Consider the following 19786-nt stretch of genomic DNA (forward strand, 5'->3'; position numbering starts at 1 on the left):
TTCTTTATTACTACTTATTCTTATTAAGCACCAGCTTAATACAGAACAAAATTTCAAGTCACCCTTGGACAACCCACTCTCTTCTCCCCTACCTAAATTCTTGATCAAGAGCTTTTCAAGTAAAGAGATGCTCTTTCTTCTGTATGAAATTTTATGAAATAAAAGCAAAAGGTCTGTGTACATCTTGCTGTAAAATGCTGCCCATCACTCTGGAGACAGTGGCTGCCCGGGCTCCCTTCACTGTCTAGGTCCTGAAAGACTTTTGTTCATGAATTGTCTCTTCACAAAGCAAGTCCACCACTTGGTGGTTTTATCATTCTGAGGGTCAAAAACTTTCTCACAAAGTCTCAGTCCAGTCTCTTGTCTTAGCTGCTGTAAATAAGCTCTCATCACTTCATTTTCTTGTTTGTTTGAAGGTTTGGCATAAATTGCATTAAGTGGAAAACCAGGCTCTCCAGGAATGGGAAAATTAGTGATTCCCAATGTGTACATTTCTTTCTCACGTCAGCTTTTGGAATTGCACTTTCGAAGTTTCTTTTGACACTCAGAAATGTAGAGAGTTATATATATCAAGATCCTAAGGGCCAGCCCATGGCTCACTTAGGAGAGTGTGGTGCTGATAACACCAAGGCCACAGGTTCGAATTCCTGTATAGGGATGGCCGGTTAGCTCACTTGGGAGAGCGTGGTGCTGACACCTAGTCAAGGCTTAAGATCCCCTTACTGGTCATCTTTAAAGAAAAAAAAAAAAAAGATCCTATCAGCTTCATTCTTAATTTCATAGTTTTTGAAGAAGACATTGGCCTTGAAGTAATAGATGGCTTCATCCCCAGTATCTGTATCTTTTGTCTCTCTAGGGGCGGGTCCTTTGAACTGACTTCTGATAGGTAACAGTGCCATGTTTCCAACGAGTGTGGTGTCGGGGTCCATGAGAGAAGCGTGGTAAGCCAACATCGTGGTGGTGCCCCAGGTTTAACCCAGACCAGCAGAATCGGGATAGAGCTTGGTGCTTCCGGTCTGCATTGTGCTTTGAAAAATACAGTTGTCTAGCAAAGACATTGTTATTATTGTAACAACATAATAAAATACAAATTTAAGATAAAAGAGAGAAAGAGAACTCCCTCTCACCATATTTGGTAGACTCTGAGATTTAGGAATGAAGGTCTTCAATAAAGTAAGCGGGTGGTAAGAGTGCATTCTTCATATTTTTTTTCACTTTTTCCTGAGGTAAAATTTTCCACCTACCATGTGACTGGAAGAGAACGAGCTGTTAAAGTGTGAGTGAATTATTTTCTGCCCCAGCATATTTCTTTCCTCATAACACTTAAAAGAATCTAAAATTTAACTTACATCAAGAAAAATTTCAATAAATAAAATTACACATATACAAAAGAACTGTTTAAGTAACTAGCATTTTTCTCCCTCTCACCTGCATAGGTAAGTTTCTCTTCTAACCTGGATTTCACTCTACTACTATTCTCTTGTCGTAAGTAAAGCCCTTTTGACTTCACGATACCTAAATCCAAGAATTCCACGTAATTTAAAGAGCTTCCCCTCCAAATATTCACTCTCATATTTATCCTTTTCCTTGTCTATAGGAGTTTGAGACTAAAGCTCTGCACTTGTATCTCTCCCCCAGTTATCCCAGGAACAACTCCTTCACTCTCCTCTCCTCCGTCCTCACACCCACTTAACCAGCTAGCAAGAGGCATCCATTAACACAGAACAAGCAAGTCAGTACTTAGCTTCTGTGCTTTAGAAGCTTAAGCTGCAAAGTCAGTCAGAGCCAACATTTCCTGTCTCTGGAGAAGATATTCAAGTTTGCCAGACTGGAAGGGGCAAATACAAAAGAGTTAGATGTTTGGTGTGATGCCCAGAAAAGGGGCTCTGTGCCTTGGCTGATGTCCTGATATCTCAGGCCAAATACCAGGAAAGAAAAGAATAGAAACCCTAATTAGTGTGGGGGAGGGTGAGAATAGGGGGAAGTCTGAATTGAAGTTCAAGCAAGACCCCACGGGCCCCTGCATGCAGCCTGGTATAGTGTGGGTAGAAGTTGCCTGTTGCAGTCTAGGCAAAAAGGGTCTAAAATAGCCTGAGAGAATTCTTGTGCTACCATGGCTTGGGAATACAACCAAGTATTTTTCCAAGCCCTCTAGATGGGCACTGCAGTGATGAAAGAATTGGAACAAAGACTTTAAGGGGGAAAGAGGAAGACTCAACTGTAACTGATGTGGATTAATGCATGTGATGACATTCAACTCAGCAGATGCAGCATGAAGTGATTGCAGCGATCAAGTGATTTCATCTCCTGGGCACCTGAGTTCGTGACCCAACATGTTCACCAGTCACTGCTTATGTTGTTCTGTCTTCTCTTGTGTTCTTTCCTCATTGGGAGGAATTAGTGACTTCTTTGTCATAAAACTTTTAACACAAAGAGCATCTGTCGATTTATCAACTCAGGATTTTAAGAATATATCTGAAATATAATAATGAAACAGGGATTTGAGTCTGATTTGTGGAACAGGTTGAGTCAATTTAGAGTACCATAACGTTTGTATTTGTTTAAAAATTATTTTTTAAAATATCTTCTTTACTAAATAAATAAATACCTCTTACTGCAGTTTAAATTGCAATATATTAAAAGTTTATTTAAAAATAATAATACATTCTACAAATGATTATAGTTCTAGGAGTGGGAGGGAGATGAGAGAAAAAGAAGGAAGGCAAATCAAATTAACAGGAAAAGGATACATTAATTTGATTTTTCTTTATTTTTTTTCACCTTTAAAAATTACTAACACAATTCTTTCCTGATCATTTGAGGCTGCAAATAATTATTTCTTTCTAGAACACAGACTCTTATAGCCTAGAGACCAGTACGAGCCTGTGAGAAAGCTTCCAGGAGTTCACGAGCCTCAGGCATTTTCCCTCTGATTAGATTTTTATCATCAGGTCAATGGTTCAGCCTTATTAGTTAATTTACTGTAGTCTAAACAGCTAGGTTTATGAATACAGAGCATGATCATCAAAGTCAAATTAGATTATCATAAAATGTTTGGGCTGGGAGTGACTTAAGGCAAACACCAATAGACTCAGTACTTTGATTCAAAAATTTCTTAGCTATTCTAACTCAACATATTCACTCAACTCCAGCATGACCTTTCTTAGTTTTAAAGTTCAACCAGGTATGCCTAAATTTAATGTCACCATATGATAAGTGCTGAATGGGACAAGATGCTATGACAACAGGTATAAACCAGATGAACAAGAACGTGTGATCTCTAAGGTCTAAAGACCAGTGTAAATTGGAGATTATCAGGTGCAATGAATCGAATCCCTTTTCTCAGTGGTTATTTTGTATCATATTTTTTGGAATGTCCTCCTCTTTCATTTTTGCCATCTCAAATATTTACCCTACCCTGACAATTCGCATTTGCTTGGCTTGATAGACTGGATGTCCTTGAAGTCTCAGGGCAGTCTTACTGATGAGAATATAGCCTTTGTGGAACACCGGCAACTCCCTTCCATCCCATAATCATAATTCAAGCTCAGTCTTGCATACAAGATTCTTTTCTTAAAATTTTGTTAAATTTGTTCACAATATAATTTATTTTATTAAGAATCTTCATCATGTAGTTGACTATTAAAAATTGTCCTATTTTCCTTATTTATAATATTTGTATTAAAAATCCACTTCAACTGAGTTTTTTTTTTTTTTTTTTAAAGATGACCAGTAAGGGGATCTTAACCCTTGACCTGGTGTTGTCAGCACCATGCTCTCCCAAGTGAGCTAACCGGCCATCCCTGTATAGGGATCTGAACCCATGGCCTTGGTGTTATCAGCACCACAATCTCCCAAGTAAGCCACGGGCCGGCCCTTCAACTGTTTTAAGAGTACAGTTCAATCAATGTATATTGCATAGCTTAGGGTCTAATAGTGCCTCATTTACACAGCTTACATATTCTTACATATTCTACCAACATATTCACATGTGTACCTTTATAAAGCAACTTTTGCCTACCTTCTATTATTAAAAAGTCCTATAGTTTTATGGCCAACCATTTCCTGATACTTTCTAAGATACCTCTTTTTCACTTGGTATTTCTCCATCAGTTATGAACTTTTTCTCCTACATTTATTATACCCAAGGGACTATTTTTATTAGTCCCCTTGGTGTTCCTCAGTCTCCAAGTGTGGTCGCTTCTGGGGGGAAATAACAAAACTCTCCCTCGACCTTTCATACCTTTATAACTATTATCCCATCTCATTTTGCTTCAAGATGAGATTCTTGAAAGTCTGCTATACCCTATTTCCATTTCCTTACTTCCCCTGCATCTTGACTCCCTGAAATCTTGATGCCATGATGTTAAAATTGCTCTCTAGAAGTTCTTAATGATCAACATACTGTTAAATACAATGGCTTTCCAGTATTTTCTGTTTAGACTTACAAACTTTTTTTTGAAATCTTTGAGCACTTATTTTTCTTCAAACTTTCCAATCTCTTGTTCTAAGATATTGCTTTCTCCCAGTTCTCTTCTATTTCATCTCAAAATCTTCTACCCCTCTTTTTCAACTTATTTATTAAACATTGATAGATCTCAGAATTTCAGCCTAATATATTTCTGATTACAGTAAAGGTCATCATTATCTGTCTACCTAATAAACTCAAGTCAGAAACCACTTCCTTGCTTCTTACATGATAATACCTTAAAACATCTCTCTTATTTATCTCCCTTCATTGATTACCCTTCCTCAAAACCTTTCTCTACTAATTCTTACTCATTATTCAACAGTCATCAGGGATATTGTCTTTACCAGGAAATCTTCCCTATTCCATAAATAGTTTCCAAACAGAATGGCATTAAGCAAAGCTTGAAGTATTAAAATGAAGCAAGTGGGAGTAATATGCACATGAGCTTCCAATTTAACATTATTTGCATGCTAGGAGAACTACCAGCTTTTCTAGAACAAATCCAGGGAGCCATCGTGGATCCTAAGAAAACTGAGGAAAAGTGGACTTTGTTTTTTTGCCTTTATTTCTGTACTTCCTTCAGCTTCATGGTGCTTTGTCTCTCTTGTGTCTTCCAGGTTATAAATATTTGGAGTCCATTTGCCCCAATAGCTCTAAGATTATATCTACTGTTACTACATTTTTCCTTAGAGTTAGCTAAGTTAAAGGAAGTAGATGTTAAACATTCTTGCCCATTTTAATATTGATGGAATTGGGTACTGAGGCAATGCATGGAATGAATCTGTTTGTTACACTTCTCCTTGTGGAACAGAGATAAAAAAAGATTACTCAAAGTACCATGAATGCAATGAGAAGCCTGAGGGGACTGCACTTCAGCAACTGCTCTGTTAGTAGGAGAAAACTGGGTGCAGCCCCAATTCAAAGTTAGCGTCTGTCTTTTATTGTAAAGACAAGGAAGTTTCACAAGAAAAATCAGTTGATTCAATCATTTCAAAAGGACACAAAGACCTGGGCAATGTGACAAAAGTTATCTATAGCTAAGTATAGTTTAAACAATGGAAACTAGTAACATCATTTAAATTAACAAGGTGACATTCCAAAGTAAAATTTGTGAAAAGCTAAATTGATAAGATGATCATTATCTAACCCAAAATATAACCTCTCCCTATATGATTCAAGCAAAAGTTACATTCTTATGATAATTGTCTCTAAAGTTTCCACCAACAAACAGCTTGCCCTTAGCAAATATTTTTTTCACATTTTTCCCTAAAGCAATTCCTTCAACATATTTTAATGATGATCAGTATGTTAAATAGTTAAAGTACATAATCCCATCCCTAAACAGTGATTAGAATTGATTAGATGGACTTTTGCCTCACTATCTGTGGACTTTTGTCTCTTGGTAGGAGACTTTTGTCTCGTGCATGCATTACCTAAAAACGTATCTAAAAATCAACTGAGAATCAACATGTACTTGATTAGAATTGATTAGATAGGCTTTTGCCTCTGGCTGTGGACTTTGGTCACTTGGCTGGAGACCTTTGTCTCATGCATGCGTTACTTAAAAACCCTATCTAAAAATCAAATGAGAATCAACATTTCTAAACTTCTACATCTGTTAAACCTTTGACTTATAAATATTAAATATAATATTAATGATTGACTTCAGAGATTCTCTATTAATGAGGTTTTTACACTGTTTTATTAAAAATCTTATTTTTAAGATGTTTTAGAGCAGCTACTTCTTCTGTCACTCTGGAATGGGCTTTGTGGAGGGAGACATCTTCTTTTTTTCTTTGGTCTCTGCTGGTGACTCTTCTTGTGTCAATGCACTCCAGTGGCTGGTGGACCATCTGCATGGTGATTGTGATGTCCAGCTACTTTTGCAGCAGCCATGGTTACTGTGGTGGCTGTGGTGGGCCACCCACATGGAGGTGATGTTTTTGACATGCTCCTTGGTGCTAGCAGTATGCCTAGTTGTGGGAGGGGGTCTGGTCCTTAGCTCCAAGCCTCAGGACCCTGGGCAGGCCCCAAGGCACTGGTAGTTTTGCCCATTTTTTAATTGGATGATTTGATTTCTTGCTATTGAGCTGTTTGAGTTCCTTGTAAATTTTGTATTAGCCCCTTATCAGATATATGGTTTGTAAATATTTTTTCCCAGTCTGCGGGTTGTCTCCTCACTGAAAGGACGAGTCGACACCAGTTGACGATCCACCAGAGAGGGCTCATTTATTAGGCAGCACACAAACATATATATAGGGCTTTAAGGGAAAGCTGATTGGCTAGAATACAATCCCTACTTAGCATACCGCATGGGGCTCGGGGAAAGCTGATTGGTGTGTGATTTGCGCCGGCGGGAAGGAGAATACGGAAGAGAAGCGCAAGCAGCGCCATGATGGGGTGTGGCTGAGAAGGGCTTATGTGATCAGGGTGTGATTCCTTGGGGCATTTGGGTTCTTACACTCACTTTATTAATTTTTCCTTCACTGTACAGAATCCCACTAGTCTATATTTCCTTGTGTTGTCTGTGCTTTTGGAGTTCTGTGCAAGTCATTGCCTAGACCATTGTCATGGAGCTTTTTGCCTGTCTTTTTCTAGTAGCTTACAGTTTCAAGTTTTACATTTAAGACCTTTATCTACTTTGAGTTAACTTTTGTTTATGGTGTGAGATAAGGGTCAAATTTCATTCTTCTGCATGTGACTATCTAGTTTTCCCATTTATTAAAGAGACTGTCCTTTCCTCATTGTGTGTTCTTGGCATCTTTGTCAAAATCAATTGACTGTAAATACTTGGGTTTTTTCTGGGCTTTCTATCATGTTCCTTTAGTCAATATGTCTGTTGTTATGCTAGTACCTTGCAGCTTTGATTAAAATAGCTTTGTAATACATTTTGAAATAAGGAAGTGAAGTGCCTCCACCTTTGCTTTTTTACTTTGTTTTGTTTACTCTTAAGTTCTTTGTTTTGTTTCGTTATTTTAGTTTCTATTATAAATGGGATTGTTTTTGTAATTTCTTTTTTGGATAGTTTATTGTCAGTGTATAAAAACACAACTTAGTTTTTATGTTGATTTTTGTAACCTGCAATTTTACTGAATTTGTTTATCAGTTCTAACAGTTTTTTTGGTGGAGTCTTTTAGGATATTCTATATGTAAGATCATACCATCAGTAAACAGAGATGATTTCATTTCTTCCTTTTCTATATGGAGGCCTTTTATTTCTTTTTCTTGCCTAATTTTTTTGGTTCAGATCTCCAGTACTATGTTGAATAGAAGTGTCAAGAGTGAGCATCCTTGTCTGTCAGCTTTTCAGTTTTAGCTGTGGGCTTATCACATATGTCCTTTATTGTGTTGAGCTATGTTACTTGTATACATATTTTTTTGTGAGTTTTGTTTTTTTTTTATCATGAACAGATGTTGAATTTTGTAAAATGCTTTTTCTGCATCTGTTGAGATTATCATGTGGTGGTTTTTATCCTTCATTTTGTTAATGTGGTATATCACTTTATTGATTTATGTATGTTGAACTATCCTTGTATCCATGGGATGAATCCTACTTGATCATGGTGGATTATCTTTTAATGTGCTGTAAACCATTTATTTTCCTTAACATAAATTTTATCTTGATTAGGGTTTGAGTTTCTTGAATCTATGATTGAATTCTTTCATTAGTTTTGGAAAATTCTCATCTGTTATCTCTTCAAATATTCCCTCTGTCCCATACTCTTTTTATTTCTTTCTTTATAGGACTCAGTTAGATGTATGTTAGACCTTCTGTTATAATACAACTTACTTAAACTGATACAGTAAGAAATAATAAATTTGAATGTTCTTTTAAATGTTAAATTCAATCTGTAATTAAAGATTTATTATACAGTTAAAATAATTAGTATATTTTCATATTGCTGCAAAGAGAGAAAAATAGAACAAAGATGAGAATAGAAAATCTAGAAACATACTTGTGTACATTTGAACATTTAACTTAGAAAAAAAGCAGTACTGGAAAACATTGAGGAAATAATATTGATTTCAAAATATTAGGCTAGGAAGGTTGGATATTCATATGGGAAAATAACAAAAAATGTTTCAATATCATGTCATGAGCAAAAACTAATTACAATTTGATTTCAAACCTAAATGTAAAAGTCAAAACAATACGGTTCTTAGAAGATAAGATGAGACTGTTTTTTATAAATTTAGAATATGAAAAATTTTAAACAGAATCCAAGCTGTGAAGAAAAAGATTAACATCACTAATTCAATTAAAATTAGGACCTTATGCTTATCTAAATTTGTCATTAAGAAGATAAAAATTCAAACAATAGAGTGTGAGAAAGCATTTGGTGTGTGTGTGTGTGTGTGTGTGTGTGTGTGTGTGTGTGTGTGTGTGTATGTGTATACAGGTACATATACATGAGAGGTCTTCAAAACATTGGTGGAAATATTTGTGTTATCTTTCAATTCTACTTCTCCACTAACTTTTGAAGGACTCTTATATAGAGAGAAAGAGAGTGTGTCTGAGAGTAAGAAAGCATGAGCTCACCTTTTTTTTTTTTTACAGTAAATTAACTTTTACTGTAAAAAAAAAAATCAGAGTGCTAATTCTACAAGTAAACAACTTCAGTAATTTTGAGAACCAATAATGAAGTTGCAGTCTGGAGCAATAATAGTAGTAACAAGTAGGAGCAATGGGTGCACTCTAATGTCAATCTTTTATAACAATTTTTGTATTAATACAAATAACATTTTTGTGAGTCCATTCACTCTATGGATGTTTGCTTACCCATAAACATGGGTCACAGTAGATACATGAATAGATACATGAGTCATATCTGTTAAGTCTCTTGCCACGAGCGTCCAAACTTTTCAGAGCTGGTTCCTCTGTGAAAATTCATTTAAAGTAGCAAGTTGTTTTTTTCTGTGGTTCATCCCCATGCCTGAGATTCGCAATAATGTAGGACCAGTTTACCATCACTGCCAAAACACTCATAAAGGGTTCCAACTTCCTGGTCTGGGGAAGGAGCAACAGACTGACTCATATAAATAAACAACTGTTCTGAGGCCACAAGTTCAAGGAACTTTTTGATGAAGTCAGTGAGTCCTTGGATGGTTCGGGTTCGCTCTACAGCCCACTTCTTTGTTTTCACAATAGGGGTGTCTCCCACATCCTTTAGCAGGATGTTAATTTTTTTCTTGGTGGCTCCTGGCAGGTTCCTCTGTCCCAGGGGAGACTGCAGTGGAAGAAGGAGGCTCCAGAGTGACTGTTTCTGGGGAGACCTCTGTCAGTCCTTCGCCACCAGCAGCAGCTGAGGGAGGAAAGGGCAGTACAGACTCTGGTTTCTCCACCATCTTTCTCGATGGAGGTGAGGGCAGAAGTGGGGGGTGAACGTGTGCAGTGGGCAGGCTTCATGCCGGGGAGCGTCGCAAAGGAGGTGTCTGAAAATGGGGACCCAACCCAGCACTGAAACTTGCCGGCTAGTCCTCCACTTTGAACCTGTCATGGACCCTTGACCTTTAATGTTGCACCGAGTGTTAGTTACCTTACAGCAAGATGCTTCAGCCATGGGCAACGTCCCCGTGCACAGCCAAGGGTACACATGAGCCCACTTTTGATTGAAAAGATATATAACCTTAAGTGAGTGTCTAGAAAGGCAAAAATTTTAACAGCAAAACGGACCTACAGAATAGGAGAAAATATTTGCAAACTATGCATCCAACAAGGGATTAACACCCAGAATATACGAGGAACTCAAAAACAACTTAACAGTAAAAAAAAAAAAAAAAACAAGTAACCTGATTAAAAAGTGGGCTAAACAACTTAATAGGCATTTCTCAAAGGAAGATATACAAATGGCCTCATACTGGGGCCTATCTTTATATATGGTACATAGGGTTTTAATTTCATCATATTAATTTGACAAAGTACTGAGTAGGGGAAGCTCCTGTGTCTGTCTTTTTTCCAGATATCACCTTAGGCCTAGATTAGGATGAATGAAATACAAGGTGACCTCTTGATCCTGCTTATTGCTAAGGCTCACAGAAAAAATCACTGAACTGACAGTTTTCGGCAGTTCTTAACTTCCTGAACTGGTCTCCTGCTGCTTTCAGCCTTTCTATTGTTACCTATTTCTGTTACACTTTTGTTGACAGTCTCCATATCAAGAGCAGCTACATCTAAACCTGAGACAGAGACTGATGAATTTGATACAGTGGTCCACAATATTGAGCTTAATACCATGACTGAGTGGGATTTTTGTGTTGTCTTCTTTGGGGTGAGGATAGATGTATTCTGTGTGGGGGACAGAAAGTGAATCAATTGAACCAATATCTAGTAACCACAGTGGTGGTTTTTGGTACTCACTGTGCTGTTTACCAAAATATTTCCAGTTCACCTTTTTTCAGGTATATCATGGAAGGCACATCAGTTCCCTTTAAGTTATAGGTGACCATGAGGTTTGCCTTGGACAATCAAGTGTGACCAAAAATAATGTATATCAATTTGAGAAGGCAATTCTGATCATCATGGAAGCTTCTATCTCCTGAATAACTACACTGAGCAGAGTCCCCTCTGAAGCGATAAAGAAATTAGGTTAAGTCATTATTATTAGGAATTATTTGTTACTGAAATATATAACCTTGCACTTCTTCTGACTAATGCATGTTTTAATTTGCTCAATCTCTGTCCTCCTATTCTTTTCTGACTGTCTTTTTCTCTCATCTCTTCCCTATTTCCCTCAAACTCTAGTGCTTGTTTCAGTCTGTACCTCATAATTTGTGCCGAGTGAGTAGGCTTATGCAGAGCACCTTAATATTCAACACATAAGTAGCCACCAATATCTATTTTAAAGGTCAATCCCAGTAGATGTCATACTATTCAAATAGAATTCATATTGACTATATTAATTATCTTGATGAAATCTGGAAATGACTCACATTAGCCAATGACTAGCCTTCCAAATACTGACCATATGTTTTGTTGTAAATACTATTAACTGATGGACTGCAGCCATTATCTAAATTAGCAGATATTTAAGCTTGAATGAGCAGTACAAAAATCCTCAACAGTTGGCAGCGTGTTTAGATTCTGTTGTCTTTAGCTGCAGGGAAGGTGAACTGCAACAGGTTCAGTGGTTTGTCTTCTCTGATCTGTGTGGAATATACATTTGTCCTCAGTCCCTTTAGTGAACCACATGCATTAATCACAATAAAAACAACTTGCAAAGAATTATAATTTCCCACCAGAATTACCAAATATTAGTTTGATTTTTAACTTTATTTGTTAAGCAATACATCAGGCCACAAAATAGACAATGATATTTGAGAAGCTCATATTTTATTTTATTTAATTAATTAATTAATTAATTATTTTAAAGATGACCAGTAAGGGGATCTTAACCCTTGACTTGGTGTTGTCAGCACCACGCTCACCCAGTGAGCAACGGGCCATCCCTATATGGGATCCGAACCCGTGGCCTTGGTGTTGTCAGCACCACACTCTCCCGAGTGAGCAACAGGCCGGCCTGAGATGCTCATATTTTAAAATGAGTTTAGTTTTAAGAATATTTATGTAGAACCCTGCAAATCAATTGGTAAAAGATAAACACCAATATCAAATAATTAAAATAAATAGTTAATATAAGATGAAATCTGAATATCCAACAAACATGTAAAAATGTTTAACCTCAGTGAAAGGAAAATTAAAACCACAGAGAGAAAGTATTAAACACCATAAGATTAGCAAATAAAGGGGGACAGTCTGAAGGAACTGGCAAATATATACATAAAATTGGACCTCATATATTCCTAGTGGAATATAAACTCTGTAAAAGATTGATTTGTCAATATTTAATAAGCCTCAGTATTATCATATATCATATGACCCAGAAATTTCTCTTCCGATAATAAACTCTAGAGAATCACATTCATTCACAAGCAGACACAAAAGAATGGTCATTGCAACATTTCTTCGGAATAGCAAAAAGCTGGAAATCCCTTAATATCCATCGATGGTGAATGAATAAATGAATCATATTCATTTTATATTCATTCCATGAAATACTATGGAATTTTTAAATAGACTAGATCTATAGAATCAATGCAGATACATATTAGACACATAATATTTCATAGAAAAACAGATCAAAGGTGAATAGCATTCATATAATTTTTAAAATTCTAAGTAATCATATATTTTTATGCAAACATACTCTCATAGCCAGAGTAAAATAACTCATCAGGAAGGATATTCATAAATTCAAGAAAAGAGTTTCTCTGGGATGAAGGGAGGGGCATCAGGTTGGATTGTGAAAGGGATTTCAACTATATTTGTAATATTTTATTCCTAAAACAAGTTTTAGGACAAAAACAACAAAAAAGGAGAAAAAACAGTAAAATAGTAACTAAGAATTCAAAAACATAAAAAATCAAAACAAAAAATTGAAAAATCACAGAAATAGAGGTTAAAATTTTTTTTTAACATAGTTAAATTTATATTCTTTATGAATGTCTCCTGCTTTTTAAATTTGTAACATCTTATAAACATTTTCCCATAGTATTATGTAGAATTTGCAATAATAACTTTTAAATGACTGTAGTCTATTCTACTGAGTGGGTGTGCCATGATTAACTTAATCACACATTTAGGTTATTCTGGTCCAAGAGTAGTAACTGTAATAGATATATTTAAAATAGCAATAATAATAATCATCATCATTTATTAAATGATCACTGTGTAAAAAGTACTTTAATAAGTGCTTTAAGTACAATGTGTCATTTTTTTTTTTTTTTTTTTTTTTTAAGATGACCGGTAAGGGGATCTTAACCCTTGACTTGGTGTTGTCAGCACAATTCTCTCCCAAGTGAGCCATGGGCCAGCCCTACAATATCTCATTTAATCTTCACAAAATTTCCTTGAGAGATGATGATCTGAACTATAACATGAGATACTTTGTAACCTGGCCAAGAGCACCAGTTGTGAGTCTGGGTAAACCCAAGTTTACCTGTCTGTCCCTGAAGCTTGTGTGCTGTCAGTACTAGGTCTAGTTTAACTGTATACTACGTTTTCATGGTAATATTTAGAATTATTTCTTTTGAAAGTTCTCTATGGCAGAGATTGTTAGTTAATCAACTAAAGATCAGTTTTTCTTTCAGGGCATGTAGCTACAAGACATTCCCAGTCTCTTTTATAATGACATGTATAATGAGTTTTTGGCAACGGAATGTAAGGGGAAGTGACGATGAATTAAAGCTTTAGTTAGTGTCCCCAATGTTCTCTTTCTTCTTTCGCTTGCAGGTGATGATGAGGACATAGGGGAAGGCAATGCCTCAGAAGGAAGAAGCCTAGTCTCTGTGTTGAGGCAAGTCACCCACCAGGGCTGTTACATGAGTGACAAACAAGCTTCTATTGTGTTTAAACCAGTTTACATGTTTGAATCTATCAGTTATAGCACCTTAACCTCCCCTGTCTTGCATAATAGAATTCATAATTAAATACTGTGAGCATTTTAAAGGTTCCTGTCCATAATGCCAAGTTGTTTTTTGAAAAGATTGTATTAATTTACATGCTCACCGGAAGTGTATGAGGGACTGTCTCATTCCATCTACCAACATATAATACTTTAAAAAATGTTTCTGTGGGCCGACCCCGTGGCTTACTCGGGAGAGTGCGGCGCTGGGAGTGCAGCAGCGCTCCGGCCGCGGGTTCGGTTCCTATATAGGGATGGCCAGTTCGTTCACTGGCTGAGCGCGGTCACAAAAAAGGACAAAAAAAAATAATAATAATAATGTTTCTGTTATTTGATATGGTGTTGTTCTTTGAACACATCTTTGAAGTATTTTGTAAAATAGCAATATCTGTGATGTCCCAGCACTAGTGGGACAGCTTAAGGCTATATACTGAGATTAAGTCTATATATGAGATTCATATGGAAGGAAGATGTGATCTTCAGGCCAAGTAACCTGACCTTAAGAAGGTGGCGATAGGAAGAACTATGAAAATTGTTTGGTGAAACTCTGAGTGTGTGGTGGAAAAAATAGAGGATGAATTGGTTAAAAGGGAGCTGTAAAGAATGTAGACCTTGGAAAGAATATAGATACAGAATGGTCAGGAAGAGACCCCAAAACATGTATATAGAAATGGGCTGCTTGATTAAAGCAGCCTGACCTGGGCAAGAAGCAGAGATGAGCAGGTCAAAGATTTCAAGGAGCAGAGTCTTTAGGGCACCTTGGCCCAAAGGTTATGGGATTGTCTGCGAGGCGTTTGATAATTTTAATGTCATAGGATGTTCAATTTAGAAAGTCCTTTGCTGGGATCTATGGGTTGCAGAAGAAGCTTTAAGAAGGTTGGAGTATTGGGGGTATAGATGCCCTATTTATATTCTAGCAAGTTGTTTTAAGAAGGGTCTGTGTTTAAAAGTAAAAAATGATAAGGAGTATCTAGAAAGGCCTGTTTATCGTTTATTGCCAACTCAAGTATAGTGTAATTTTGATAGATTGGTTAAAAGTCTATTAGTTCAACAAATACCTCAACTGTATATAGTTTATACAGCATGCTTTTCTCATTATTCTAAAAGCCCTGCACTTAAAGTGATTGTGTATGTATAAGATGATAAAGCACATGACAGAACAAGGAGTCCTGCCAAAGATGAGAAAGTGGGAAAATTCCACAACCTTTAAAGGAGAAACCTCTTTTCATTTGACTTCTATCTTGGCACATTCTGTCTGGGGAATTCTTCTACATGAATTATGTTTTTCATTTACTTCCAGTGGAAGCTAGTTTTTAAGATCACAAACTTCCTGGGTTCAAATCCAGACACTGCCACTTAATGGTTATTTAATCTTGGATAAGTTGCATAACCTCTCTCTTCCTTAGTTTCCTCATTGGTAAATGGGGGATAATCATAATACTACCTCAATGGCTGTGTGATTAAGGAGGTTATAGGTATATAATACTGTAGTAGGCCGATTTATGCCTTCCAAGATATCTAGTCCTAATAACTGGAACCCATAAATGTTACTTTGTATGGTAAAAAGGGTCTTTGTAGATGTGATTAAGTTAAGGATCTTTAGATGGGGAGATTATCCAGATAGACCCTATATGCAATCACATTTATTCATATAAGAGGGAGATTTAACCACAGACATATATAGAAGAAAAAGGTGACATGAAGATGGATGCAGAGATTAGAGTGATGTGACCACAAGCCAAGGAATGCTGGCAGCCACCAGAAGCTGGAAGAGGCAAGGAGTGGATTCTCTTCTAGAACCTTCAGAGGGAACACAGGTATGCTGACACCTTAATTGTGACTTGATTGATTTTGGACTTCTGGCCTGTATTCAGACTGTGAAAGAATAAATTTCTGTTGTTTTAAGTCATCCAGTTTGTGCTAACTAATACAAATACTTAGACCCATGCCTGTAATATCTTAAGCCTCATAAATGTGTTATTAGTTTTCCAAAAAAATGGCCAGAAGCTTACACTCTGAAGCACTTGAGAGCTAGCATAGCTTATTAACTGTGTATTTTCAAGGAACTTGTGTCTGCTTGAGTATAGAAGGGGTTCCAGATAGAAGCTTATTTTGACTAGGGAAGTGAAGAGAACATGCCATTTGGCAGTTCACTTTCCACCATTAGAAATCAGTTGAAACAGGGTAGAATGACCTGTGTAGCATCAGAGGGAGGCAGTGGCCAATCTCCAAAGCCTTCTTCTGCTTTATTATGAACATGTCTTAGTTATATTCCAGGCAACAAAATCACCCAGAAAGGTGTGAGAGGTGTTTGTCAAAGCCTTGAAAACAGTGGCTCTAAAGAGTATTTGGAGCTAAAATTTGCTTCACAAAGAATGAAAAGAAACACATGCAAGAGAAGGTGGTTTACTATAGTGATTTAAGAGCCTTCAAAGTCAGATAAACTGACTCCCTACTGAGTCCCTACATGGCAGTTATATAACCCCACGTAGGCCATTGTACCTCTCTGAGCCTCAATCTTCTTTGTAAACTGTGGGAGTTGGGGGTTGTGGGGAGATAACATTGCTTCATTGGATTACTGTATGAATTAAACCAAATAATACATGTAAAGTGCTTGGTCTTGAGCCTGGTTAGCAGTAAGTATTCAATAAAGAGGATACTAAAAAGGTGAGGGCAAACCACTAATTCCTTCAGAAGTGTGGAATGTGAAGTAGATAAGTGATTTAGAAAGCTAAGGGAAAGTACAAAATTTGTGCACAATAAGTCCTATTACGTTTTTTGTTTGTTTTAGCTGCAAAGATTATTATTATTTTTTATTCACTAAAGCTTAAAAGTCCAGTAGCACAGTCTGTTAGCATATTAAGGTTGGAGTGGCTCTTCCTGAAAAGAAAAGTTATAGGGGGTCAATATACTCCAATAAGTTTTTGAATAAACTTAAATTAGAAAAAAAAATTCCTGCTTATGAAAGTAGATGCTGGCATCAAAGTAATATTAATTATGTAAATCCTATGTTTGTGAAGTTGAAGCTCCAAAAGGGAGGTTTTAAGAAATTACTTAAACTTTTCATAGTTACATTTTAAAATTTAATGGTGGTGACAGGATTAACAATATAAAGTAGCAACAAAGGCCATGTAGAAAAGCCAGACATATATTACCTTAGTGGAGAAAGCACTAGGCCTATCGTCTTCTTCAATCACTATGTGCACGTGTAGAAAACACACCAAGATTGCGGGTAGAGTAACGGAGTGGGAACCAGGGCGATTGCCATGTGCAGCCTTCACTAAGCAAAGTCAAAGAGGGAAGGTGGGATTAGGCTAACCTTAGGATAGTTTATAGCCCTTATTCTCTGTTTTCTGCACAGAAGCCACTTTCTCCTTCTTTCTTAGTACAAAAATAACCACTTTTTAGTCTTAGGGTGGCAAATGACCTGCTTCTGGCCAATGGCATGCTAGGAGAAGTTTGCTGAGGGGCTTCTGGAAAAGACATTTTATCATCAATAATGGCAAGGGAAGCAGAGAAAATTTCTTTCCCTTTTACTGCCCTTGCTTCCAGCCTCTGAATACAATTGTGTGATGCTTGGAACTGCAGTGGCTGTCATGGGACCAAGAGAGGAAGGATCTGTAGAACTAGAGAGATGCCAAGTTTACACTATCACATTATTCAGCTGGTGACCCCACTGCAGCCACCTCCCTCCTCTGGCCTTCTAGTTATATGCAAAACATACACACCTATTTGTCAGACATTCTATTTCTTGCAAGTAAAAACTATGCTTAATTGACACTATATATACAAATAAATTCAGATTGGCAATAATTTAGGCTTAGTCCCTGGAACACAGTAAGATGTAACTATATTACAATATCTTTGGGGAGAGGGTGAGAAATGACTTCAAATTACTCAACCAGAGAATGAAAACTGTGCAGGAGAAAGATAAATCAATTAAATTTAGATGTTCATTGATTTGTTCAACAAGTATTGGTTGAGTTCGTATTATTTGACAGGCACTGTGCTGCTAGCAAGACTCTGCTGAAAGAGTTGGCCAAAGTCTCTGCCTTCACGTAGTGTGTGCACTTCATAGATAAACTTGTGAAAAAGATGAATACTGAATATCAAGTGCTAAGAGAAAAATAATGAGAATAATATGATAAGAGTAAGGGGTTCAACTGAGGGAATTTACTCTAGAAATAGACATACCTTAAGAATAAGAAGGAGCCTAGTGTGGAAAAATTTGGGGAAACAGCCTTACAAGCAGAGTAAGTGCAAGGCTTTGAAGCAGGAACATTTTCTAGAAAATGCAGTGTGGCTGGAGCAGTATGAGCTAAGGATAGAAAAATACAAGATGAGAGAAGAGAGGAAAAGCAGGTCAGACCTTGTAAGACCTTGCAAGACAAGGTAAAGAACCATTTCATTTTAAATATAGTAGGAAGCTAAAAAAGAGGTTTTAAGTGGAGAAATGAGATGTTTTTATTTGTGTTTTCAGCAGTTCATTGTCTGCTGTGTAGAGTGTGGACTACGAGGCAGGAGTTAAGGTAGGGAAACCACCTAGCAATAATCCAGGTGGGAGCTGCTGGGCTTCCGCTAGAGCGGCTGCAATGAAGTAGAGAAAAATCAACAGCCTGAGAATAATTGTGGTAGAAGCAATGAACGTTGCTAATGAAATGAATGTCATGGTGTGGGAGAGGAATAATCCAAGAATGACTCAGAGATTTCTAGCTTGATCACTGGGCTAAAGACGGTGCCACTTTCTTTTTTCGTTTAAAGATGATGGGTAAGGAGATCTTAACCCTTGACTTGGTGTTGTCAGCACCACGCTCTCCCAAGTGAGCTAACCGGGCATTCTTATATAGGGATCTGAACCCGTGGCCTTGGTTTTATCAGCACTGCACTCTCCCAAGTGAGCCATGGGCTAGCCCTTGGTGCCACTTTCTAATATGGGAGAAGGCTTTGAAGAAAAATGCTTATAGGATAAAAATCAAGAGTTCTTCTTTGATCATGGTATGTTTGAGAAGTACTGGAGATATCCGAGTGGAGAGGTCAAATAGGTAGTCTGATATATGAATCTGAAACTCAGGGAGAAGTCAACACTGGAGATATAAATTTGTTTTTGTAGCATGTAAATTATCAGAATAGGTCATATCATTTAGGAGAGGTGGCGGTAAAAAAAAGAAAAAGAACTCAGGGCTGAGGCCTATGAATTCTGACATTTAAAATGCAGATAATGACTAATATCCAAAAGACTGTGAACGATAAATGCTGGCGAGGTTGCGGAGAAAAAGGAACTCTCATACATTGTTGGTGGGACTGCAAAATGGTGCAGCCTCTATGGAAAATGGTATGGAGGTTCCTCAAACATTTGCAGATAGATCTACCATATGACCCAGCTATCCCACTGCTGGAAATATACCCAGAGGAATGGAAATCATCAAGTCGAAGGTATACCTGTTACCCAATGTTCATTGCAGCACTATTTACAATAGCTAACAGTTGGAACCAGCCCAAATGTCCATCATCAGATGAGTGGATACAGAAAATGTGTTATATCTACACAATAGAATACTAGTCTGCTATAAAAAAGAATGAAATACTGCCACTTGCAATAACATGGATGGACCTAGAGAGAATTACATTAAGTGAAACAAGTCAGGCACAGAAAGAGAAATATCACATGTTCTCACTTATTTGTGGGAGCTAAAAATAAATAAATAAATACACAAACAACCGGGGGGGGGGGGAGGGAAGAAGACACAACAATTACAATTCCTTGAAGTTGATACGACAAGCAAATAGAAAGGATGTTGTTGGGAGGGAGGGAGGAGAGAGAGGAGGGAGGGAAGTTTCTGTAATTGGCCACAAT

General features: G+C 37.1%; 2 pseudogenes; both read right to left on the reverse strand.

The window, feature by feature from the left end:
• Positions 1-237: 237 nt before the first annotated feature.
• On the reverse strand, positions 238-953 carry LOC134370960 (actin-related protein 2/3 complex subunit 3-like; annotated as a pseudogene).
• An 8440-nt stretch (positions 954-9393) lies between these two features.
• On the reverse strand, positions 9394-10032 carry LOC134370569 (ubiquitin-like protein ATG12; annotated as a pseudogene).
• Between the last annotated feature and the right edge of the window lie 9754 nt (positions 10033-19786).

Source organism: Cynocephalus volans, chromosome 2 (genome assembly GCF_027409185.1).
Source record: "Cynocephalus volans isolate mCynVol1 chromosome 2, mCynVol1.pri, whole genome shotgun sequence".
Classification (NCBI taxonomy): domain Eukaryota; kingdom Metazoa; phylum Chordata; class Mammalia; order Dermoptera; family Cynocephalidae; genus Cynocephalus; species Cynocephalus volans.